Consider the following 26,817-nt stretch of genomic DNA (forward strand, 5'->3'; position numbering starts at 1 on the left):
AAGCAAACTGGCTGAGATCTCACCAGCCAGTGGGGTAGCTGGGACTAGAACCCAGATTTCTTTATTCTTCCATCCCTGGTTCGTTCCCTAGATGAGGGTGCTTCCCATAAGCAGCCCAAGTCTGATCCAGCCTACTCTCTGCCTGTGATGAACAGAGAGGCAGAACCCTCACTTCGTGTCTCTAGCCTGTGACACTTCATCTTAGTTGGGACAGTTGAGCAGGATCCTCTAACCTGGGGCCGTTTCATCACTCAGAAGTTTGGAGAATGTCAGGCCTTTCCCCTCCTCCTTTGAGGGATGGGTTAGACCCAGAGGTTCTGACAACCAATATGTAGTTTCTAGGCAGAGGCTTTGAGCTGAGTCAATATTGGCCAGTTAGGCCAGCTGGGATTCATGATGAAGAAACCCAAGACAAAAATAGACTTCAGCAGTAGAACAGAGAGGAAAGAAATATGTGCTGATATAAAGTAGGAAAATTGTCTCCAAAATGAGCTGAGCAGGCTCAAACCAGATGTTAAGGACAAGGGAAGCTGGGGTTGATTAAAGGGAAGGTGAGAGGTATGAGGACAGAGACGACCAAGAGCCAAATGTCCCCCCCAGGTAGCTAACTGGTATCATTGCTGCTTTTTTACGTAGGTATCTTAGAAGTGACTGATTGATGTCTGTCAGGATAGTTTTGCTTAAAACACCAAAACTATGTTAAAACCATAAAGGGTGGGGGGCCTGGGTGGCTCAGTTGGTTAAGCCTTCCACTCTTGATTTCTGCCCAGGCCATGATCTCAAGGTCATGAGATCCAGCCCCACCCCTCCCCGCCCCATTCTCCACCCCTTGGCTCTGCACTGGGTGTGGAGCCTGCTTAAGAGTCTCCCTCTCTCTCTGCCCCTCTCCCCAAACCCCTCTCTTTCTTTAAAAAAAAAAAAAAAGCAAAACCATATAAGGAGTTTATCAGGTTTTGTAACTTCAAAGTCCAGAGGTGGGTTAGACTTTAGGAATAGTTCGATCAAAGATCTGGCTCAGTTTCTCAGTAACTTTGTCAGCTCTGCCCTTGTTTGGCTGCTGGCTTTGTCCTCAGACTGGCTTTCTCATTGTAGCAAAGTGCATGCAGCAATCCCAGGTCTCATACCCATATACCACGCTCTGGAGATAAATGCAAAACAGGTAGCCTTTCTTTCTCCAATCACTGAATAAAAGTCCCGGGTATCACTCTAATCAGTACTTGAATCAATCATTGTGGCAGGAGAGCTGAGATTACACGGAAGGGTTGGGCCAGTCCCAGCCCATCCAGGGGCTGGGACTGGCTCAATTCTCTTCAAGCAGAGCTGCCACACCGAAGAGCTGGGGGGATAGGAGGAGGGGAGGCGGCTACAATGCTCGCTCCATGGATTTCAGGGGCTATGGCAGGATTACTAGCTTTGTGATAATCTTGTATTTCTCAGAAGTCCTAGTTTGATCTGGTCCACACCGTGTATTTCCAGAGTTTTCTCCCAAGTCCTTCTCTAGGCATGATTGAGCCCCTCTGAGTCCTGCCTGGTCCTCTTGTGAGTTGTGAATCTGACACTGAAATATGCCACTTCAGTGTTTTAGAATCATAGAAAAATCTGAACAAGAAGGGGTGGTTTGAAAGCATCTCATCTTCATTTTTAGAGAGGTGTTTCCCATCCAGATTCCATATTCAGTGCTCTTTCTCTGACCCACTAGGAGGTTCCACAGGGTAAATTTTGGAAGAACAGATTTGATGGACTTCTGTGACTTAAGAGCAGGGCAAATCACTTAAACTCTCTGAGTCTTGTTTCCCTCATCTGTCAAGTGGAAATGGTGACCGTAGAGCTTACTTTATAAGTGATAGTGAGGATTAAGTCTGTATGCATCTCCTAGTGCTGCTGTAACAAACAGCCACGCATTGAGTGACTTAAAACAAATACACACCTTTATCATCTCAGAGATCTGAAGGAATGAAGTCTGAGACCAATGTATCTGCACACTGTTCTTCTGGCAGCTCCTGGGGAGAATCCATCTTCTTGCCTTTTCTAGCTTCTAGAGGCCCCTCCTCCATCCCAAGAGGGTTTCATTCCTCCCTCTGGCTCCATAGTCCAATCTCCTTTCTCTGACCTTGACCCTCTTGCCTCCCTCAGTCAAGGCCCTTGAGATGACATTGGACTCAGCCAGATAATACAGGATAATATCTCCATTTCAGGATCCATAACTCAATCATATCTTGCAAAGTTTCTTCTGTAACCTATGGTCACGTATCTACTGGTTCTGGCAATGAGGATATAAACTTTTTTTTCTTTTTTGTTTTTGGCAGTGGGAGGGATATTTTCTTTTTATCACAAAATAATTCAACACAAAACCATGTTGCATAGTGACAAGTACGCAGTAAGCATTCACTACATGACATTATCATGATGTAGGTGCCACCTCCTGTGTGCCCAGCACTGTGCTAGATGTGGAGCCACCACAGTGGTCCAGACAGATGTGGCACCTATCACTGTGGGCCTTGGCCAGTCTCATCGGTATAACCTCTGAGTTCTCAGATTCTTATGTATAATGATATACTTAAATCTATTTCAAATATGCTCAGGGACTGTCATCAGTCAGCTTTTGCTGTGTAACTACTCCAAAGCTTACCAACTCCAAACTACTTAGTGAGCTCTCAATTTCATAAGTCATGAATTCTAGTTCTTTTCTTCTGGTCTGGGCTGGACGTGGTTGGGTATCAGCGGGCTCAGCCGTGGTCATTGGGGGCTGCTGGTTCATAGTGGTCTTGGGTGGGAGGCATGGGGCCTCTCTCCATATGGTTTTCATCACCCAGCAGGTTATCTGGGCTTGTCCATGTGTTGGCAGAAGGAAGCAGCAAGAGTAGAGGTTGCAAAGCCTCTTAAGTCCCAGACTCAGAACTGATGCACTGTCACATCTGTCCCTTCCATTGCTCCAAGCAGATCACAAGCCCCAATTTAAGGGGTGAGGAGATAGACTTCAGTGCTCGATGGGAGCAGTACTAAACCATTTTGCCGTCTACCATCCTGCCATGGCAGGGAAGAGGAAGGGAAAACAGAGGTTGCATCCCTGTGGAACAGTTACTGGAGGAGAACGTTCCCCAGGAAAGGAGGCATCAAGGCCACAACCTGTTCAGGAGTGGCCTTGGGGTGGCTCATTATTCTTGTGCTCTCTGTGAAGCACAGCGAATTAGCATATTTCTTTCTCTCTGTGCTCAAATGCCAGGCCCCAAGATCTCTATTATAAATGACACAATTAAGTCGTTGGCAAGAAAAAGTCAAGTTCACCAACCTTTCTTCCCTTTTTCAGGAAGCCAGTGAGGACAAGCAGAGCAAGCACACCAAAGTCTGCACAAGCAACAAAAGACATATAAATCTGGAGACATTAAGAGAGGTCATTGGAACACTAGGTCTCCTTAAAACAAAGGCTTCTGTTTGTCATTGGCAAATGTGAGTGGAAAAAGCAGGATATAAAACAGTTGATTCAGCCTTACCATATCCCAACTTTTTAAAGAGAAAAATATTTCCTTATATATAGGCCTACAGAAACAACTGAAAAGACAAATACACCACAGTATTAACAGCAGTTGGTCATCTTTGCTGGGATTAAAGGTGATTTTAATTGTTTTTTCTACTTCTCTGAACTTCTCAGATTTTCTCTAGTAAACTGGGTTACTTTAGTACCGGGGGAAAAAATGTAATTAAAAATATCCACAATAAGTTAGTTCTAATTTTTTCAACATTTATTATTTTTTTATCTTTTTTGTTTTTTAAGATTTTATTTATTTATTTATTTGTCAGAGAGAGAGAGCACAAGCAGGCAGAGTGGCAGGGAGAGGCAGAGAGAGAATCAGGCTCCCCACTGAGCAAGGAGCCTGATGCAGGACTCGATCCCAGGATTCTGGGTCATGACCTGAGCCAAAGGCATCGGCTTAACCCACTGAGCCACACAGGTGTTCCAAATTTTTTCAACATTTAAAAACAAAGCTCTAAGTTATCTGATTGTGTTGTTAATGGTACTTGCTGGAATTGGGGCTTCATATTGTTTCCTTTTAAAATGATCCTGGGGCATTAATTTGTACACTAAGGCCATGGACTATTAATCTTAAGTTTATAAAATAAAATGTATTTGTACGTTCCTTCCATTTGTTATCAGTCTCTCACTTCTCTGAATGTGAGGAACTCAAAGATCTTTAGCAAGTGAGATAGCCGGAGGACATTACACTGTCTTCACCCAGTGACTCTATACAGGTGTGACCGAATATCCGATCTCAAGGGCGCCTGGGTGGCTCAGTCAATTTAGTGTCTGCTCTTGATTTCAGCTCAGGTCATGATCTCAGGGTTGTGAGATCAAGCCCATGGGTTCCACACTGGGCTTAAGCCTGACTAATGTTCTCTCTCTTCCTCTATCCCTCCATGCTCTCCCCAAAATAATAATAATAATAATATCATCCGACTCTCAGCTCTTATCAGTGTCAATATATACACAGAACAGGCCTGCAAAGAATATTTCTGCATCTTTTGTACAGAGCTTGTCTGTATTTGGCTCATGGTACTTTCCATGGAGATCCCTTTGGTAGATTCCCCTTATAAAGCTTATGGGGAAGTTTGGTTTCCATGATGTATGGCTGTGCTTCCTGTTAGGAAACAATAAAATGAGGTTATTTATCTTGGTTTCTCTTTGCCTTTGCTGCTGGGAAGCTTACAATCAAATTTTGTGCTCAATTAAGGGGACTTCCTTTAGCCAAGTTTTTCTATCTTATTAAATAGTACCGCCATCGATCTAGCTGGCTGTAGCCAGAAATCCAGATAACATTCTAGAATTTTCTGTCTCATTGTGGCAGTTACCCATCTGGGAGCTTTTTCCTTTGAAATCTCTCTCTCTGATCCATCCATCCGCCATTTTGTGCCTGTGTTGCTCAAATAGCCTAACTGGACTTCCCAAATCTTACCATACCCTGCTCCTCTACCCACCGCCTCAGCCCAAACCAGAAGTCTGTCTTCTGCACTGACAGGACAGTTTCTAACACTCCAGCCTAATCCCATAACCTCGTCATTAAAAATCTTTACGTGCAAAGTCTCGGCTCCTTAGCTTCTCTTGCGTAAGTCTCCATCTGTCTCTCAGCTGCCATCTTTCCTCAGTCCAGCCACACTCAATCAGCAAGGCACACCCTGTCTGGTCTCTGGGATTCTGCACATCCTGTTCCCCTGCCTCAAATGTTCTTCTCGCTTCCCCACCCCTCTTTGGCTTGGTCACTGCCATGAATCTTGCCTCGGAGTTTCTTTCCTGAGGCCATCCCTGGTTCCTTCCCCTGACCCTGGACTGGTCAGGTGCCTCTCCTGTGAGTTTCCACGCTTCCCCACCGTTCTCCTGACTCAGCTTCAGTCATGGTGAATTGAAGGGTGACTGACGGTCTCTGTCTCTCTGTCTCTTTCTCTGACATGTCAGTCTGAGAGGGACTGCCTGTCTGTTGCAGGGACAGGTCTGTCTGTTGCAGCATTCCCTGCCTGACCTGCAACTGATGCTTGCTGAATATTTTTAAAGGAATGAATAAACTAGTTTTCTGGCATAAACATCTTCCTTCCCACCCCCTCTGCTCACCCTCTTTATTTATGTATTGCTTGGCCCTATTGCTCTATATAGTGCCTTTTAGTTAGCTAAGCCAGCCTATAGTAAATTGTTTTTCAAAAATGGTCACAATGTCCCTTGCCTTGCAGAACATCCTGTGGAGGACCCATTTGCCCACCCCTTGAACCTGTGCAGCCGCCTGATTAATAACATGCAGCTGATGGAATGGGGCTGGCTTTGCTTTAGTTCAGGCGGCCTTGAATGCTTCTATTCCTCTCTTGGAACTGACCCGCTGCCGTGTGCACTAGCCCGAGCTGGCCTGATGCTGGATGGCAGACCCAGCTCCAGAGCCCCTCCACTGAGCCATCAGGCCCCCAGACACACGAGACCATCACAGACTCAGCCTCAGGCAGCCCCACACAGACTGCCTGAGTGAGCCCAGGGGAGATTGAGTGAGCCCAGGGGAGATCGACTGACCTTGGCCCAGATCAGTGGGCATGCCTAGTTTGGACAAACAGGCTGAGGAGCATAGTAACAAAGGCTTGTTGTCATAAACCCCCATGTGTGGAGGTGGTTTGTTACAGTATGTCTTGGTATTGTTCTTGGTCACTGACCTCAAGGGACACACTCTCCTTCCACCACAGGTTACTACATCAACGTCTCCAGAGGCTTAGGGTAGTCTTGTCTTCTTTCTGTCTAGCACCATAGGGTACATAATCCAGATCTGTTTTTAAGGGCAGAATTATAAAGCATACCCCAACTATTAGGTCGCCAAAACCTTCTTACACAATTCTTCTTCCAACATCTCCCACCTCTACCCCTAAAAACAAAGCAGATTTTAATTTAATTCCTCCTCCCTGGACTCTACCCAAGGTATCCGTATGTTGCTTGTACTGCAATCCTTTGAACTAGTCCAGGGACTGGCTCTGAAGCCTGTGTGACCTGGTGCTAGTAACTGAGTCCTCCATGACCTCCAGTGAGTCACTTCTCTTCTCTGGGTTTCAGTTTTCCTGTCTGTGAAATGGGTGCTATAATTCCACCTACATCCAGGGCCTTTGAATATTTATCCATTCCATGAATATTTCCTGAGGGCCTCCTATATGCCAGACATTGTTCTGGGCACTGGGGACATACCAGTGAGCAAATGCAGGGGAAATAGGCTTTGTCCTATGAAGCCTACCTTCTACTGGAGGGAGACAGACAATAAAGAATGAATAGAAGAAAATGATGTAGTGTGATTGAAAATAAGTACAATTACAACACATAAATATGGGTAACGAGGATCAGGAGGGCGAGAGGGGGCTGGCTGTGTGGGTCCTGGTTGCCATTTCACACATCATATTGTTAGAGTAAGTCTTACTGAAATGATATTTGAAGCAAGGCTTGAAAGAGGGGGCAGTTGGCTTTGCAGGTATGTAAGGGAAGGGAGTGCAGGGCAGGATGGCCAGGGCCAAGGCCCTGAGTTGGGAAAATGCCTGGTATGTTTAAGAAGACGAGAAGCATGTGTGTCTTGAGAGGAGAACGAGGCAAGAGCAGCAGAAGCAGGCAGAGAGAAAAGGGGCCAGGGAGCTTCTGGGGAGAACAAGAGAACACTTTTGAGGCTTAAGTAGTAAGTGCTCTATCCATGGCAATGGTACCCCCTGAGGTCAGCTCCCAGGAAAGATAGCAAGGAACACACCCTCCCCACCCCCACCAAGAGGACATCACCTTGGGGCAAAAGGAAGCCTCAGGCGCTTTTTGAGTCCAAGACTCCACGCTATAAACCTGGTAATACCCCCCCCCCCCCAGAGCTCTCTGGCCGGGGTGACTGCATAGAAATGTGATATTCCCTCTCAAGAATCAGGGAGGCTGGTGTGGGCACCCAGATACCAAGGGCTTTTTCCAGCAGCAGCCAAAGACATAACACATCAAGCAGAACTAATTTTCTAAATCAAACCCACAAGAGAAAACCATTCCAACTGGGCTGTGCGTAGACCTGTCAGTTTCTCCATCCTCCCTGCCCTGGGCCCACAAGAGTGGTGTTAGGCATGGGTTTGATCGCTCTGGAGTGATAAGGGGGGGTTCTTGAAAACGGGGCACAGAGAGGGCAAAGGAGGGAATGAGGTAATGGGCATGCTGCTAATCAGACAGGAAAAGCTTGGAAACAATAATGTGAGCATTAAGAACTGATGTGTCCTTATTCATATCTTAAGCTGCTGGAAACGGTCAGGTCCACTGATCATTGACGCTCTTGCTCTCACACATTCTGGAGGGTGAGTTACCGTGTTACCCTTCATTACCCCTAAGCCCTCCCTTCCAGCCTATATCACAGTGCAGACTCCTGCCCTTACCATTAACCAGGCCGGGAACCACAGGGACCTGCTGAGGTAGCACCAGGCCTGGGAGCCATGGCCCCAGGAAAGGCTCCAGCTGCCGAGCGCTACTGGCCCAGTCATTTAAGGCAGTCTCGGGCCCAGCACTCAGTCTGCCTCGCTGCTTAAAGTGAGCATGCGTGAGAATGCCCAGCGGGAGGCTGTGGCGACGTAGGCGGTGGGTCTCCGGTGGGACCTGAGCTTCCGCGTGGGGACTCCCAGGTGCTGCTGATGCAGGCTCATCCCACTGGGGTTGCAACTCTAGCAGCACATTAGAAACTCCTACCCTTCCACCCCTGCCACCTCCCAGGTGAGCTGGAACCCAATACGATTTCAGGCTCCATCCTGACAAATATTCTGATGTAATTGGCTTAGGGCAAATTCTGAGCTTTGCGAGTTTAATTTCTCCCAGTGATTCTGTCAGGCAACCAGGATTGAAAACCACTGGTAGGGCCCATGCTCCTCACCTTCCAGGGCTTTAGGTAGAGAACTATGTATTTTATCTTCCAAACTGGAACACAGTTTTTAAAAAGATTTATTTATTTGAGCAGAGAGAGACTTCTCAAAGAACACGCACGTGAGGGGGAAGGGGCAGAGGGAGAGAGAGAGAGAGCCTCCAGCAGACTGCCGACTGAGTGTGGAGCCGGTTGCCAAGCTCAGCCCCATGACCCTGATCATGACCTGAGCCAAAATCAAAAGTTGAACGCTTAACCCATTGAGCCACCCAGGTGCTCCTGGAGCACATTCTAGAGTGCAAGGGGTCACAGATGGTAATCACACAGGCTCAGCAGGTATAAGCCAGGGTAATCCTGAGAAAATCCCCATGTGTAGTCAATTCCACTGTAGCCCAGTGGGGCCTAAGCCATGCCCAAGGTCACGCTAGTGATAATGATAGAACCCAGACTTAGAACTCAAGCTCCTGACTCTTGAGTTGTCGTTTCACTTTCTCAGAACCTTAATTACTCAGTCTGTGAAATGGGAATAAGAACGCCTATCCTGTCAACTCTAGAGTGACTGTAAAAGAAGGCCATAATCCATGAAAATGTGCTTTAAAAGCTTGAACAGCTCTATGAAATGGGAATGCATTTCTATTATTGTGAATCTGTGGCCACGAGAGCCAGGCTGGGATCTACCCGTCCTGAGTTAGAGCAACCACAGCTCTTTGAGTAATAAATAATGAATGGGGCGTATTAGGTAAAATAACCTTGACAAAGTAGAAAAGTGGGGAGATGGGAATCAGAGAGGCATTTGATAGAGAGGAGTGTCATTCCCTGAATCCAGATTGAGCAGAGGCAGGCTGGGTGGGGGAAGATAAGAATCTCAGAGTGGCCCACAAGCTCAATGGGAATCAATAATGTTGTCTCCAAAAATAATGAAGATATATAATAGTATTATATATACAAATATATATTATAACCCTATAATAATAATAATTATTATTATTTTTATGACACATAAATAGAAGCATGTTTAGTTTAAACCATGAGCTCATCCTAGTGGGCATCTCAGACCTGAGGCTGGTGTCAGCATGAAGAAGGTAGATATGACATTAGAGCTGAAATTGTTGAGGTTGGGGTGGTAGAAAGTGGCGGGGGGGCTGCAGAGGAAATCCCGTCTAATCTATACATTTTGCAGATGAAAACACTGAGGCCCAACAACCAGCAGTTTATTGTTGAAGCTCAGACTGGGCTCAAGGTCTTGAAACAACCACTCCAAAGTCTATCCCTATGTGTTTATGTCAAAAGCAATACCAGTTAGGACTTAATCAGTAATACTGACCACATGCCATTTTAATATCCCCCAAACTAATGGCAATCCTCTATTATCAGTGAATTCCCAGTTTCTGTTCAATTGCCCCCAGTCGTCTCAAAAGCATAGCTTTATGATTGGCTCCTTCAAATCAAGAACTGAATTCTTCTCTTCATCCCTGCACTGCATTTGCTTGAGTCTGTTTTAATCTTTAACAGTTTCCCTCTCTTTTTTAATGCTATTCATTAGGTGAAAAAAGAAACCGTAGGGGTGGAGGGGTGCCTAGCTGGCTCGGTCAGTGGAGCAAGCAACTCTTGATCTCAGGGTCATAAGTTCAATCCCCACATGGAGTGTAGAGCCTACTTTAAAAATTTTTTAAAATAAAAAATACATAAATAAAGAAAAAAAGAACTCCTGGGTTGTTTGTCCCATAGAATGTGCCATGTTAGAGATGTAACATTGTATCCTGGTGGTGACCTTGAACACACCTCTCTATTCCCTGTAGCTCCTGTGAACTCCAGAGCTGCTTTTGGGCTCCGTGTCTGTGGCAACACTTCCTTATGGGTGGCGCCTGGTGCTTTCTGTCACATCATCTGTCCTATCAGATGCTTGTAATGTAATATGGGGCTGTCTCTGTCAGAAATACTGGAGTATTTAAAAGAGAAATAGGTAGCCCTAGGTGGCTTAGTCGGTCAAGTGTCTGCCTTCGGCTCAGGTCATGATCCCAGGGTCCTGGGTTTGAGCCCTGTGTGGGGCTCCCTGCCCCAAGTGGAAAGCCTGCTTTTCCCTCTCCCTCTGCCCTTCCCCCCTGACTAGTGCTCACACTATCACAAATAAATAAATAAAATCTTTAAAAAAAAAAAAAAGAAAAGAGGGCGCCTGGGTGGCTCAGTGGATTAAGCCGCTGCCTTCGGCTCAGGTCATGATCTCGGGGTCCTGGGATCGAGTCCCGCATCGGGTTCTCTGCTCAGCAGGGTGCCTGCTTCCCTCTCTCTCTCTCTCTGCCTGCCTCTCCATCTACTTGTGATCTCTCTCTGTCAAATAAATAAAATCTTTAAAAAAAAAAATAAAAAAAAAATTAAAAAAAAAAGAAAAGAAACAATTACATGCCGGTATACATTTATCCAAACCCATAGAATGTACATCAAGACTTAATCCTTGCTTGAACTCTGGACTCTGGGTGATAACGATGTGTCAGTGAAGGCTCAGCAATTGTGACAATTGTGAGTGTGTGTGGGGGGAGGGGTGTTGGTAGTCGGGGAGGCTGTGGGTATGGGGGGCAGGAGTTATACGGGAAATCTCCATACCTTCCCCTGAATTTCAGGGTGAAACTAAAACTGCTCTAAAAAAACAAAGTCTATTAAAACACACACACACACACACACACACACACACACACACACAAACACACACAAAGTGAAGCAGTGCCTTTAGAACACTCTGGTGGGGACAGCAAGGAGGTGGCTAGCAAGGGAGGACAATGGGCCAGGAATGGTAAGAGCTGGTTGTTGCCGCGGGGCAAGGGGATGTGGGGCTTGTTGGACAATCCTCTCTCCTGTTGTGTATTTGAGAATTTCTGTGACAAAAATTACACACAATGAGATGCTGCTGGAAATGCCCCTAAGAAGATGTAGCAGACACCATGGGTCAGCTTCTAAGCCAGTATTCATTCCTTGTCCCCCTGTTCTCTCTCTTCCACAGACAATCTCAGTTCTGCCCAAGTGAGCATGCTCTCTACCTGGCTAACTCCTGCCCCAGCAGAGAAGGCGGTCTTCGGCGCTGGCTGCTCTCTGACATGGCCCACATGATGCATTCAACAGAGGACGTGCTCAAAAGATATACCGTATGTTCATTACAGTCTTTTGTCTTCACAAAAAAAAACCAATGAGAATATTATTGTCCCCCCTTCACAAGTGAACATGAGACTTTGAGAAGTCCTGTGCCTTGGGTCACTGGCCTATGATCTTAGGTCCATGCAACAGCAACAAATCCCACATTATTTATTTATGCGAGAGAGTGAATGAGATGGAGTGGGAGGGCTTGGGGGGGTGGGGCAGAGGGAGAGAGAGAACCTCAAGCAGACTGTGTGCTGAACACTGAGCCTGACTCTGAGATCATGACCTGAGCCCAAATCAGGAGTTAGCAGTAAAGCCCACGCACGCTTTTAGCCACGCCATGTCCCACTTCAAGGTCTGGCATTATGTGTTGCAGCCATATTTTCTCTCTAGGTTGGGTGAACGTCACAGGAATGTGTTAACTGGGAGACAGATTTGCTGGGAACAGTGGGTCAGACTATTTGACATTGGAAAGACACTGTGCTCTATGGTTCTATTTCCCACAATTTTCTGTCTGTAAGAATCTCCTGGAGTGTTTGTTAAAATGCAGAATCTAGAGAGGGGCCTGGTAATCTATATTCTTATCAAAACACTGTCCTCCCCCGTATGATTCTCACAGTCAAGCAAGTTCGAAAAACTACGCCTCATGGCATTGAATACAAGCCCAGATAGAGCGGATTTATTAAATCTAAGCAGAGAAAGGAATCTTAAAGCATTTTTGGATGCCCCATGACCTGCTGCCAGTGGGCAACGAGTCCTGATGACACGTGCACAGTGGACCCAATGACTGGCAGGTGCTCTGGCTGGCACCTGGTGACTAACTGCCCAGTGACTAATACCCGATAACCAGCCTGGCTCCTGGGCTCATGGCTGATTGGACACCTGATCAGGCTGACCCAGTCAAAACTTTCCTCCCAAGGATTTTAAATGAAAAATTCTAGACCAGTTGTTGCTGCGCACCTGATCTATCAATTCATCACAAGCTAAGTGATGGAGAAGCACTGGAGAGAAGCCTTATTTTATTTTATTTTATATTTATTTATTTATTTGAGAGAGAGTGAGAGAGAGAGCATGAGAAGGGGGAGGGTCAGAGGGAGAAGCAGACTCCCTGCTGAGCAGGGAGCCCGATTCTAGACTCGATCCCAGGACTCCAGGATCATGACCTGAGCTGCAGGCAGTTGCTTAACCAACTGAGCCACCCAGGTGCCCAAGAAGCCTTATTTTAAAAAGACAATGGAGAGGGGCTCCTGGGTGGTGCAGTGTGTTAGAAGACTGACACTTAGGTTTCAGCTTCGGCTGTGATCTCGGGGTTGTGAGATCCAACAACACGTCAAGCCCGGTACTCAGAAGGGTGTCCGCTTAAGACTCACTCTCTCTGCCCCTTTCCCACCCCTCCCTCAAAGAAATAAGTAAATCTTTTAAAAATAATTTTAAAAATAAAAAGGCAATGGAGAGAGAGAAGGCGAAGGGGAGGCGAAGGAAGGAGGTGAGAGGGCAGAGGTGTGGGGACAGATAAGGTGGAGTGGATATATAAAAATGGGGGCGGGAGGAAAGAGAGAAAGAGTTCAGTGGCTTATATAGTGGCCTCAAAAGATACCTAGTCACCCAGGACCTCAGAATAGGACTTTATTTGGAAAAAGGGTCTTTGTAGATGTAATTAAGTTAAATATCTAAAGATGAGGTAGCCATGGGTTTAGGGGGACCAGTGTCCTCAGAGATGAAAGGAAAGGGACTTTGACACAGAGACAGGGGCAGGGACTGTATGTGAAGATGGAGGCAGAGGTAGGAGTGACGTGTCCACAGGCCAAGGCGTAGGGAATGACCTCTAGGAGTTAGGAGAAAGACAAGGGACTAGTTCTCCTTCAGAATTTCCAGAAGGAACCGACTCTGCACACACCTTGATTTTAGACTTCCAGTTCCAGAACTGTGAGAGAATCAATTTCTGTTGTCTCAAGCCACCAAGTTTGTAGTGAGTGGTTATGGCATCCTAGAGAATCTAGCTCATTCTAGGAGACATGAACTCTTGGCCTGGAGATGGAGAAAGGACGGGGAAAGAGAAGGAAGGAAGGGCAAGGGAAAGGGAAGCAGAGTGAAAGAGGGAACGAAGGAGAGAGCCAGAGCTGTGGGATGGGAGGAGCCAGGGAGCGGATATGCCTGCCCTCTCCAGCCCCTCCCCCTTAGGTCCATGCCCCTTGACCTTGGTTCATCTGAGGACTCCCCCCTTAGGTTCCCGAGGACCCTCTACATCCTGACATGACACTGCCACCATGAGAATTCCTCCCATGCCTGCTGGAATACTCCAGAACAAAAGCAGTGGGACACACACTTGAGGGTTTTACAAAAGACCAAGGTCCCTTCTTGCTTTCTGTCTCATGGAGTGTTATTTTTTTATTTTTTATTTTGAGAGAGAGAGAGAGAGAGAGAGAGAGCGCGCGCGCATGTGCAAGCAGGGGCCAGGGAGGGTCTGAGCAGAGGGGGAGGGGGAGAGAGAATCTTAAATAAGCCTCCAAGTCCAGTGCAGAGCTCGGGGCTCCAACTCACCACCCTGAGGTCCGCACTTGAGCTGAAATCAAGAGTCAGACCCTTCACCCACTGAGCCACCCAGGCCCCCCCCGGAGTGTTATTTTTTTCTTACGGATAGCAGTTAACCCTTCCAAAACCCTTCCCACTTGCCAGGCACTGAGTTAAACGACCTACAGGAATCATCTCAGTGGGTTTTCCCAACCACTCCGTGAGTAGATAGTGCTCTGATCCCACATTAGAGGGAGCAACTGAGGTGGAACAGGGAAGTAATGACTCTGTCCAAGGCCATCAGCAATAGAGGGACATTCCTGGGATTCAAACCCACAGGCTGAGGGTTAGCCATGGGACTCTGTGGCTTCTCTCTGTGTGCATACTTTGAATGAGGATAACCAGGAATTCCCAATGTGTTTTCACACTCTTTTGCTAGAGGAGGGAAACCATAATAGATTGTTATTTCAGTTGGGAGAATGAGCACCTGAGTAGTTCTTACCTGGGCTTCTAGCCCTGGGAGCCCCCACTGTGTTCCTGGCGTCTGCATGGGGAGGGATGGGAGGGCCAAGGGAAATGAGTGGGAAGAGGGAGCCTGAAGTTTTTACTTGACTCTGATGTGAAAGTCTGGAACGCCAAGCCCAAACATAAGCTCTTTTCTTCACTTGCCCTCTGCTCTTCCCCAGACTTGGGGGCCCATACTGCAGCTCCCCCCAGTCACCCCAGTCTTCCTGCCAGCCCAGAACTCTCCCAGCCCGACCTCTCCAGGGGCATTACAGTGTCACCTGTGGTTTCCCGGCTGGGGGGTTGGAGTGGGGTGGGGGGAGCAGGGACAGGGCCAGAGCCGGGCAGGCAAACCCACCCTCCTGGGTATGGGACCCTGGAAGAGCTGGCCTTCCCTTTCACTGTCCTCATCTGACAAATCAAGACAACAATGATACCAGCTCAAAAACTGCCCTGGAAACATGCGCCGTTTGTTGTGTGGCAATCCGATTTCAATAGAGATTTTCAGAAGCACAATTGTCCATTGTTTAGGGAGGCGTGCTCAGGTGGACAGGACATGTTAGGAGAAAGGAAGACATTGGTCTGGACTAGTTTGCCGGTGTGGAAATGGGGGCAGTCTCCTGCCTCCTCCTGATACCTAAAGCTTTCAGTGCACTTTCCCTAAAATGGAAAACAGTAAAAGCTGTCTCCTCTTGGAGCTTTCTAGGATCTGAGTGTTCCCCAGTTGAGCATTTAGTCTTAGATCTTTCTGCCACCGTCCAGCTTTGTTTTCTACTAAATAACACACATAAGCCTGGTTTCAAAAAAAATCATGCATGTAAATGGGCACATGCCTGCGTTTACGTGTTCCCCCTGCCTGAGTAGTTATTTGCATTTGGACCAGGCTGTTTTCATGACACTGAATCCATTGAATGATGAGAATTTCAGGCATCTTAGCCAATTATAATAAGTGGTAATATTAGGATCCCTATTTTCCAGTAACCTCCCTGGGTAGATCGCCCATCTCTCTGCTCCCTCGTGCTTTTGTATGGCACTGCCAACTGACATTATAATGTCTATTCGGGTCTGTCTCCCTTGCTAGATGATGAGGTCCTTGAGGGAAGAAGCTTTGAGCTCTTCTTTCTGTCCCCTGCACGCAAAAATGTTTGATGAATGAATGCATGTTTGTGTCTTATTATTGCAACCTACTTTAGAAGCATTTGAAAAAGATCTGCATTTTTTTCCTTATATCCTGGCAACCCTTCCTGACTTCTTAGACCTCCGCAGGCCACCAAGCACATAAGCGAGTGAGGCACTGAAATGTGGCTATTCTGAATTGACATGTAAAACACTAGACATCAAGCATGGAATTTCCTTGACTTTCTTTAAAAAAAAAAAAGTGAAATATCTCATTGTATCAAAAATGTCTCACTAATATCTCACTTATAATTTTATTCTGACTTAGGTTAAAGGATACGTTGGTTATTTTTAATAAACAAGTACTAAAATTCAATTATTTAATGTTTAATCATTAAGGTGATTAAAGTTTATTTCCTCTTATTTTGTTTAAGGCAGCTACCAGAAAACTTCAAATTATACCATATGGCTTGCATTATATTTCTACTGGACAGCTTTGCCTTAGCTCCCTAATCACATGTGCAAGTTTTCACTTCCCTAGGGAGTAATTCATATGAGTCTGGATGCAGAGACTTATTTCCAGGAGTAAAGGAGCACCCAACAGTAGCTTTTCCTCTCTCGGCCTTTGATTCCCTCCAACATGGCCCTTTTTTTTTTCCCTCTTCCAATTTCTCCAGTGGGGAGAATGCCATCAGCCTGTAAATGCCAGCGGCTCAGTCCTGCTTGAGCCAGAGCATCATTTCTACCAGCGCTGGGTCTGTAGCAGAGGTTCTTTCCAGTCCTGGTTGGTTGAGCAGGTCTTGTTCCTAAGCCTAAAAATCCCTATTCTGGGACAACTTAATAAGTGGGGTCGACAGGCATGAAAAAGTTAGCAGAGGAGGAGAGGGTAGCCCTGCCAGGAGAGCGGGCACCCCTGGAGGCGGGGCTCTCAGGGACTTCCAGGAAGCGCGAGGAGGCTTCCAGGGCCATGATCGTGCTGATTTCTTTTTTTTTTAATTAATTATTTTATTAACATATATTGTATTACTAGCCCCAGGGGTGCAGTTCTGCGAATCGCCAGGCTTACACATTTCACAGCGAATGTGCTGCTTCCTGATCCACATAACGGTTATGTAGGTGCTGTCATATTATGAAAAGTCTTTTTTTTTTTTTTTGAAGATTTTATTTATTTATTTGACAGAGATAGCAAGAGCACAAGTAAGCAGAGTGGCAGGGAGAAGGAGAAGTGGGCTCTCCATTGAGCAGGAGCTGGATGAGGGGCTTGATCCCAGGACCGTGGGATCATGACCTGAGTCAAAGGCAGACGCTTAACTGACTGAGCCACACAGGGGCCCCTGAAAAATCTTTTTCTTTTCTTTTTTTTCAAAGATTTTTATTTTTGAGTAATATCTCTATGTAACCTGGGGCTTGACTCCACCAACCCTGAGATCAAGAGTCACGTACTCCACTGACTGAGTCAGCTAGGTGCCCCTATGAAAGTCAATATACATTTTCAAACTGTATACATCTATGATTTGTTCCCTTTCCTGTCGATGTATTTCACTAAAAATTTTACATAGTAATGTCAATAGAATGTGAGTGAGAATCTCAAAAAATACAATAAGGGAAGAATTAAAGGCCTTGGAATATAATTGTCTAGGACAGAATATGAAAAATCTTCCAATGTTTTAAATAAATCAAACGTGCTAAAATTAAATACAACATTTGTGACAGATGCGTAAGATGGCCCCGTGATCCACCTGTGGCTGTGCCCTTGTGGGTCCCCACCCCCCTGAAGTTGGGCAGAACCCGTGACTCGCTTCTGAACAACAGAACGTATGATTATATGACACAGTCACTGTACACGGATGCAGCTGTAGTCTCTGCATTCCTTCCTGGGAGGAAGCAAGCATCCATGCTGGGGGACCTCTGGTGGCAAGGACACACCACGTGGTGTTCTCCAGCAGCTGAGGGTGGCCTCTGATCAACAGTCAGCGAGATTCTGAAATCTTGGTTCTAAACCATGAGAAACTGACTGCTGCTGGCAACATGAAGGAGGTTGAAAGCAGGTCCTTCCCCGGTTGAGCCTCGAATGAGAATGTAGCTCCCACTGACTCCTGGACTGCACCAGGTGCGACTCTAAACACAGGGCAGCTGAGCCATGCCAGGATTCCTGACACACAGGAACTGGTAGAAAACAAATGTGTGTTGTTTTAAGCTGCTGAGTTTGTGGTAATACTGTTACACAATAGTAGAAAACTTACAGCAGTAAGGGAAGGAAAAATAGAGCTCCGTGCCTGACCTACACTAGGCTTTTGGTTGAAGCTTGTTGAATGAAAGAATTCCAAGATACGGGTTTTCAAAGATCCAATCTCCCTCTCCATATCTTTCTTTCTGTCACACACACACACACACACACACACGAGCCTCAGGCATCCCTTATGGATGGTTTACTGTGTATGGGAAAGATCTATTTGAAAATAACTTTTTAAAAAATGAATGGATATATATTTGTTGAAGAAATGTTAGAAAGTATAGATTAGCAAAAAGTACATAAAACCGCCAGTTTCTTCATCAAGCATGTATTAATTCTGTAATACCCATAAGTAACCATCACCGACATACATAAAGATGGTGTTTTGTGCATTTATAAAAATAATATATGTTCACTGTAACAAAGTTTAGAAAGCATAGAAAAATAAAATGAAGAAATGGAAAGTCACCAGTAATCCCACTCAAAGAGATAATCCCCGTTAATGTGATGACCTTCCATTTATATACATGCGTGTATTAGTCAGCTCAGTCTGCCAGAACAAAATGTCATATCCTGGGGGGCTTAAACAACAGGCATTTATTTCTTACAGTTCTGAAGGCTGGAAGTCCAAGATCACGGTGGTTGGGTTCTGGTGAGAGCTCTCTTCCTGGCTTGTAGATGGCTACCTTCTCCCTGTGTCTTCACATGGCAGAAAGAGAGAGAACATGAGCTTTCTGATGTTTCCTCTTCTTCTTCCTTTTTTTTTTTTTTAGAGAGAAAGAGAGGGCAGGGGGAGGGGCAGAGGGAGAGGGAAAGAGACAATCCCAAGCAGGCTCCAGGCCCAGCATGGAATCCAACACGGGGCTTCATCCCATGATCCCAAGATCATGACCTGAGCTGAAATCAAGAGTTGGGCACCTAACCGACTGAGCCAGGCTCCCCTGGTGTTTCTTCTTATAAGGAACTAATCCTATTGTATTAAGGCCCCACTCTTATGACCTCACTGAACCTTAATTACCTTCCTGCAGACTCAGTCTCCAAATACAATCCACACTGGGGTTGGGGCTTCGCAATCACACTTGTGATTTTGGGGAGAGACACAATTCAGCCTATAGCAGTGTCTTTTTTATTTAAATTTAATTTTTAAAACAGTTTTGAAAAATTAAAAGTTGGGCTTTGTTCAGCTTTCACTTGGCAGCATATCCTATTTCCTCACATCATTTGATATTCTTCTACAATATTTTTATTGGTTGTATAGCATTCCTCTGTGATAGCTGCAGAAAGGCGGTCTGAATATACCAGTAGTTGTTTGATGATCCCTGTAGGGCTGGATATTTAAATGGTCTCCAACTCTGCTTCATTATAAGTGATAGAGGAATTAATATGCTTGTAATTTAATATCTTTGTGTATATGCATGATTAATTCCATTATCTTGAAGAATTTATCAAAAAGGAGTCCCCATATCTTTACCTTTGTTCTTAGCTATGTTACAGCCGCAAAGAGAAAGGCAGACATTATTTGGAATTTAGATCTTAGATTTCTCCTGTAGCTTTACAGTCCTCCAGGTGTGGCTCAAGGAAAAAAGGTTATCAGGAAGTCAAGGAGTTACCCAGGAGACAGTGGGTAAAGAGGAGCTTCTAGGGGCCCTCAGCACACATGTGCTTTGTGCCCTGAGACCATGTGTGGGGGCCCAGTCTTCAGTCCCTTTGGAGAGATGTCAGGGAGGTGGAGTGTCATCTTACAAATTAGAGATGGAACTGGCAAGGGTATGTTAGAGCCTTATACTTGTGTTCTAGATTATAGAAAGAAGCAAGGCCAGAAGAGAATCCATGCCAGCAAACCCATGGCCAGGCTCGCAGGAACTATTGGTGTTGGGTGGTATTAGGAAGATGGTTTTTGGCCAAGATATCAACCTATCCAAATCCTGCTTTGGACCACCTTTTCTTGGGAAAGATAAAGATGGAGAGAACAAAACTTAAGGAGTATACTATAGAAGGCATTTGTTGGTTTTGCTTTCCCAACATTCACTCTCCTTTCTTCTGATAACAGGTCCCCATTGTTCATTTGGGGACCAGCCCTTACCAACTCTCTGTCCAGAGGTGGACACAAAACCCAGGCCTGACCAGTCCATCAGCAGATGCAGTCATAGACTTGTGAGCAGGCCTAGTCCATGGAGGTCTGACAGGCCTCCTGCCTGATCTAAGAGAAAAGAAGTGCTCCATTTGTTTCTACTGGTAGAATGTAAGCCTTGAGTTGATAGCTGTGCTTACCACTCAAGAACGAAGGGAAGTAGAGGTGACAAATGGCAAAATACTGAGTCTTGTTGAGAGTGCTGGTGTTCCTGAATGCGGCTGTCCTGGAAGCTTCGGAAGGGAATGTCCCCTCCTCCCTTCCTTTCTCCCCTCCCCTTATGTGCCTCACCTCACGGCTGCCCTTTGTTTTTTACGCCAATTTGTTTTTTTTTTTTTTTTTTTAAGATTTTATTTATTTGACAGAGAGAGAGAGAGAGATCACAAGTAGGCAGAGAGGCAGGCAGAGAGAGAGAGGGGAGGAAGCAGGCTCCCTGCCGAGCAGAGAGCTCGATGCGGGCTCGATCCCAGGACCTGGGATCATGACCTGAGCTGAAGGCAGAGGCCTTAACCCACTGAACCACCCAGGTACCCCTTTTACGCCAATTTGAATTGGATTTCTTTTTCATTGGCAACCGAAAGGCTTGTGAATAAAATATCTTCATATTTAACTGGGACTCCCCATCCATCTCAGTGCAGAGCTCTGGGGAGCTATGCTATAGAACATTTTTACCTGAGTTCATGGGGCACCTGTGACATAGCACCAAAACGGCTCATATATGAATTTCCGGTCTTACCCCCACAATGACAGGAGAGAGAGCGAGGGAGAGAACATTTGTCCAAAGGTAGAGTGAGGGTAGTTCCCCAGAGGAGAACAAATTTGTGAAGAGGCAGAAATGGCTGGGGTTGTCCTTGCTCTTCTTGCTTAGCCACATGAAAGGAGGAGACAAAGAGAGAACACACCTATGGGTGTGCGACTTTTGGAGCTCAGTCAGTGCTGTTATACCTTTGGGGACTATGGCCCATCTGAGTCTTTGAATTAAACCCAAACCTCCATCTTTGCTCTGTGAGGTGGGGAGAGAGGAGGTCATTAGCTCTACTTAGCCAACAAACTTCATGGGCCGGAGACCAGTATGGCTGAGAACATGGGCAGTACTAGTGACCTAGCCACATTGTCATCCCCTCATAAGGGCTGCCTACTCTGAAGGCTCTGTCCTCCTGGTAACCCAACTTCTCAGCCATCCTCCTGTTTTTGTCTCACCTCCTAACCACTGGTGCTTCCTTACCCTGACCCTGTGTATCCCCCAGAGAGTAGGTTCTAACTTGGACAGTTAGCCACTGCCCACCTTGTCATCCCCTCATATTGGTCAGAATTCTTGCACCGGACCTCCTCATTGGCTGCTGGGCTCCCTTAGGTCTACAGATGGCAGTTTGGGGCCAGTAGGTCCAATTAGACTGTGTCAGGGTGGATGTGGTGGGAGGTGGCATATAATGCAATGTATGGCTTCAAATGGGACAGTGTCTGGTTTTGTCCCTCAGAACAGAAAATCCCAAGAAGGTTCTAGAACGTTCCCCTTGGCCATCTTTCCTAACCCAGGTGGAAAGAATATAGAGAATGCTATTACGTGTATCTGTATGAGAGCCTGTATGAGCATTCACATGTTCAGAACACTCAACACCAGAGCTTTTCCATTACAAATTTTCATTTCCTTTCCCACACCTATCCCTCTGTTCTTCAAGTCATCTCTGATCATATGAGCTAGGCTGTGTCACTTAGGCTAGAGGTGTTTTCTTTCAGGCTTTGTCTCCCTTCAGCCATCAAATGCAGGACTCTGTCCTGGAAGGTCAGCCACCGGTGAGCACACTTCCTAGATGGTGCACCTGGTGAAATGTAGTCTGGACACCAGACCCTTCCCCCTGTCGTGGCAGGCCCCTGGAAGAGCCCCAGAGTGGCCATTTCACCCAGAATGATGGAAAAGAGCTTGCCTTCTTGAGTCACTTTCCCTTACTTTGCAGAGCTGGTTCTCAAAGTATGATCCCCAGAGTAGCAGCATCAAGAAAAGCAATTTGTCTGAAAGGCACATTCTCCGTTCCCAGCCCAGACCTACTAGGTCAGAAGCTGTGGGTGTGAGACCCAGTAATCTGTTTTAACAAGCCTTCTAGGGGATTCTAATGATCCGTAGAGTCTGAGAACGCATGGTTGACAGCATGGTGTCACAGGGTTTGAGTTTGTTTGTTTTTTTTTTTTTTACAGGGTTTGAGTTTTTGTGGTGAAAAGTGTTCCTAGCAGCTGACATTAGCCAAAGCTACTGTGCATGCTGCTCTGAGGGAAGCCGCTTCTGTGTACCATCTAGAATAGGGGCTCGAACCCTGAGGGAACATTAGAATCAATGAGAATCTTTTGAAAAATATCGTAGCTCTCCCTTACCCGAGATTTTGCTTTCTGTGGCTTCAGGTACCCTAGAGTCAACTGTAGTCTGCAAGCCAGCAATCGTCAGAAGGTCAGAGTTACTCAGAAGTGAGTAACTCGAAGCTATGTCACAAAGCCTCCATCATTCACGTCACTGCATCTCCTCACCCAGGCATCTCATCATCTCACATCATCACGAGAGGAAGGGTGAGTTCGGTACCATAAGGTACTCTGAGAGAGAGACCACATGCACATAAATATTATTATAGCTTACTGTTATAATTGTTCTATTTTTCTAATAGTTGTTAATGTGTAAATTAGGCACAGTGAGACAGTAAACTCTGCCATAGGTTTGTATGTACAGGGAAACCATAGTAGATATGGGGCTCGGTACCGTCTGTGGTTTTGGACATCCCCTGGGGTGTTGGAACATAACCCCAAGGATAACGGGGGCTACTGTTCTGATGCTCGGGCCGACCGCAGATGAACAGAAGCAGATTGCTGGTGAAGATCCAGCCAGTGTGTCCTCTTTAAGCTCCCAGGTGCTTCTTATTCACATAGAGGGTTGAGAAGCACATCTGTGGCCCCTCTCTGACACCTTGCAGCTGTGCAACTTTGGGAACATTCCAATGGCCACCTCCGTGACCTTGATTTCTGAGTTTTTAGAAAAGGAGTGATGATTCCTAGCCTCTTGCCCTCCAAGATTGTCATGTGTAATAAATAAAATAACAGATGTGAAATCTTGTAACTGCTCTTAAGATTATAAACAATATGAGCTGGAAGGCCCAGTTTAAGAATAGTGAAAGACCCAGAATTTCTTTCAGGAGTGTGGGGCAGGTGCAGTGTCAGAGGGGAACTCCCCTCCCCTAACCTCCTGAGGCTCTGACTTTCCATTTAGATTTACTTCTCCATCTTTGCCTATCACACATGCTCTGTCCTAGCCCAATTCTCCTCTAGCCAAACTTGCACCAATTCAGGCTCAAGGCCGTGGGTCTTACAGACTCTCCTGAAGGTCAGGACCATGTCAAAAGCCTATAGCAAACCATAGCAAACACCTTTCAAGTGCTAGTAAGTCTTTATATCATCCTCACTTCTAGGGGCCGGCTGCTATTCTTCTTCTCTGTTTGTGCCCCAGTAGCCTCCCCTCTCCTCCCTGCCTCCCCAGATTCACCTTTCAGTCTGCCTGTCCCCCCACCCCAGTGTTCTTTAGCTCTTCAAAAGTCTCCTTTCTACCCCATCCCTGTCTGGTCTGGCAGGATAGCTTTCCACAGCCTGAATGTCTCATCAAGGAGTTTTGCTAAATTCCTTGAGAACGAATTCTGTCCCAGTTTTTCTCCTTCCCCTCCTCCTTCTCCCTTCTCCTTCCTCTGCCTCCCTTCTGTCCTCCCCCTCCCCTGCTGCCTCCCCTCCTCTTCTTCCTCCTCCTCTTTACTCCCCCCAGTTCTCCTTCTTCCTCCTCTTTCTTTTCCCCTCCTCCTCCTCCCCCCTTCTGCTTCTTGTTCTTCTTCTTTCCCTCCTCCTCCTGCTCTGGCTCCTCCTCCTCCTCCTCCTCCTTGCCACCATCTAAGTGGGATCTCTTAAGAGCACCAGCTTTGGTGGCCGCTGTTTGGAGTTCATAGCCAAGATTTGACCTTGCAGGGGTTATGTCACTGCTCGCTACCCCAAGCATGGTCCACAAGCCAATACTATCAGCATCAACTGGGTCCTGTTACAAGGTGCACACTCTCAGTCCAGCACACAAGGGTGTGTATTTTAACAAGATACCCCCCCGCCCAGGTGAATCATTTGCACATTAAAGTCTTAGAAGTCCCGTTCTAATTTCTTGGGGCCTCAGTTTCCTCATTTGTAAAATGGAAATAATGCTGGGTGGGGGGTTGGGAAAATTGCATGAGATGATGCATATGAACATAAAGTATGGTGTCTGGGAGAGCCTTGGATAACAAGTAGCGAATACTATTAGCTCTTCAGCTGTAGCAATGCTATGCCTGCATTAGGGATTGTTTTCTTAGCCCATATACAACCTGTCAGGATGCCAGCAACCTTGGTGTACAGGAATTGCTCTGTGCTGGGGCCAGGCGTGGGAGGTGAGGGCAAAGCAAGGTCTGAGGTTTCAGGACTTTGGAGTGAGGAAAGTGAGAGATCAGCCTAGACACTCGCCAGAAGACAAAGGTGGGGAGTTTCAGCTCTGCTGATTTGCATCTGCGCGTTCAGGTGTGCTGGGTGAGATGCATAGCCGTGGGGTCCATGCATGGTGTCTTCTTGGCGGGACGTGTTTACGCGTGGCACATAACTGAAAATATCATTTGCATGTTAAAAATGGGTAGGGAGTACACAGTGTGGTTTTATTTCTAGCAAGTTCTAGAACAAACTAAACTAGGGTGAGAGAAATCAAAATATTGGTAGCTTATTGAAGGGTAGGGAAAAGGGTTTGAGGCACATTTCTAGAGAACTTTCGAGGGGGTTAGATCCTTATTGGGGTAGTAGTGAGCTTTGTCACAGTTCATTGAAGTGTGCACTGCAATGAATCAGCCAAACTTTACTTCATTTTAATTTCTTTAAAACAAAAACTGGGACTAGAAGGGAGAGACCACAGATACCCCCTCCCATTTTTTCCATCTAGAATTAACCTGACCTCTGATAACAAAGGCCGTCTGTCCTAAGCCCAACCTCAGCTAATTACCTACAAGCCGGGGCCAGTATGGACAAGGCCCAGGGCCAGTGTGGACCGCAGTGAAGGTGAAAGTCCTTGGTAAAACTTCCCCCAAGGACTTGGGCCAGATTTCCAGCAGCACAGGACTCTGGCTCCTACATCTCAGTGAAAAGGAGCATTAGAGGTCTCTGAATGTCCCGTGCCATGCAGCCTATGACTTCTCTTTGTCCCCAGATTATTTGTTTGTTTGTGTGGGTTTTTAAAAAGATTTTATTTATGTATTTATGTATTTATTTGAGAGAGAGCACAAGAGTGAGCACAACAGGGGGAGTGGCAAAGGGAGGAGCAGAGGGAGAGGGACCAGCAGACTCCGTGCTGAGATGCTGATGTGGGGCTCAATCCCAGGATCTTGAGGTCATGACCTGAGCCAAAGGCAGAAGCTTACTGATGGAGCCAACCAGGCGCCCCTGTTCGTTTTTTGTTTTTTTTTTTTTAAATAAACTCTGTATTCAAACTCAGGACCCCAAGATCAAGAACCACATACTCTACCAGCTGAGCCAGACAGGCACCCTTGCTTGTCCCTAAACTCTTACAGCATAGCCCACACTGGGTTGATTCTGGGAAATTTGCTCTTCTCAGTGTCCCTGTGGATTTTGAACATTTGGCAAGGTACCACTTTGCACCTCTGAGAATAATCCTTCACATTTTTCATCTCTGGGCTCCTGGCCTTGGCCCTTCACTCCGTAAACTTGGCTTCAAGTGATTACTGCCAGGCTGAGCTGTGTTCCAATGGACACCTTCTTCAGTAGCCATGCCTTGGCCTAGAAAGGGGCCCTGAATTCCCTGCCATCCCTCACCTCACTCTGTGTCCTGGGCCAGCTCCCAGCACCCTTGGGGGATTCAGAATGCACACACACACACACACACACACACATGCAAGCATGCACACACACGTGAGCACAGAAATAGGAAATGACTTCTACTTAATGGCTGATGACAGAGTCACTACCAGAACACAGGTGTCCCGACTTCTAGGACAATTCTAGTTCCTTTGATTGAGGCTGAAATCCAGCCTCCACCAGGGAACTTACTCTGCTTGCAACTCCACTGCACGATCCTGGCAAGCCACTTAATGTCTCGGCAGCTCAGCTTCTTGACAGTAATTGGGGATGATAATAGTTACCTACTTCACAGGGATATTCAACAGCTCAATTAGTAAAAGCTTCTAAAGTGCTTGAGTCCCATTATTACTTGTAATGGAGTATGTCTGCCAGGGTTGGCCGGGCTGTTGGCTCTTGGTGGGAAATGCTCTTTCCAAGGAAGAGCCATAAAGATATGAGCTCTAGGGACCTGGACAAATAAGAGTAGAGCCCAGTGCTCCTTGATGTTTCCAAACCCTCCTTGTCATTTGACTATTAAGAAGAGCTGTTGGTGTGGAGTGCTCAGCAGAGGAATTTCTGAGGAATTTCTGATCACTTGCAAAGTGATCCTTGAGTTTATAGCCATGGACAGACCCATCATCAAATTGAGTGCATTGCACTGCATCGATTCACAAGCGTCAAACTGGGACAAGAAGGTGATGGGGAGAACCTGCTTTAGGTTCTTGGAAGTAACGTAGTGTTTAGAGGTGTCCAAGTAAAATTTGTTCCCAGTGGTTGTAGATGGCCATCTGTATTCGTTAAGATACAGGGGAAGCTGCCAAACAAAGGGTTCCCAAGGCTTACACAAGCTCTAAGTAATCGCTCTCTCATGTTACAGTGCAGGGGTAGCAATCAGGGCTGGCAGGATGGCTTCATTCTCAACACATGGCTTCTGCTTATGA

The 26,817-nt window shown here is 46.3% G+C and overlaps 1 long non-coding RNA gene across 1 annotated transcript in view; it reads left to right on the forward strand.

The window, feature by feature from the left end:
• The window catches only part of LOC125109692 (uncharacterized), an 85,418-nt gene that overhangs the window by 37,244 nt on the left and 21,357 nt on the right, over window positions 1-26,817 (forward strand). The window contains exons 3-4 of the long non-coding RNA XR_007130336.1: window positions 11,368-11,509; window positions 22,391-22,552. This is a non-coding gene — a long non-coding RNA (uncharacterized LOC125109692). The remainder of the gene's footprint in view (window positions 1-11,367; window positions 11,510-22,390; window positions 22,553-26,817) is intronic.

Source organism: Lutra lutra, chromosome 1 (assembly GCF_902655055.1).
Source record: "Lutra lutra chromosome 1, mLutLut1.2, whole genome shotgun sequence".
In the NCBI taxonomy this organism is placed as follows: Eukaryota; Metazoa; Chordata; class Mammalia; order Carnivora; family Mustelidae; genus Lutra; species Lutra lutra.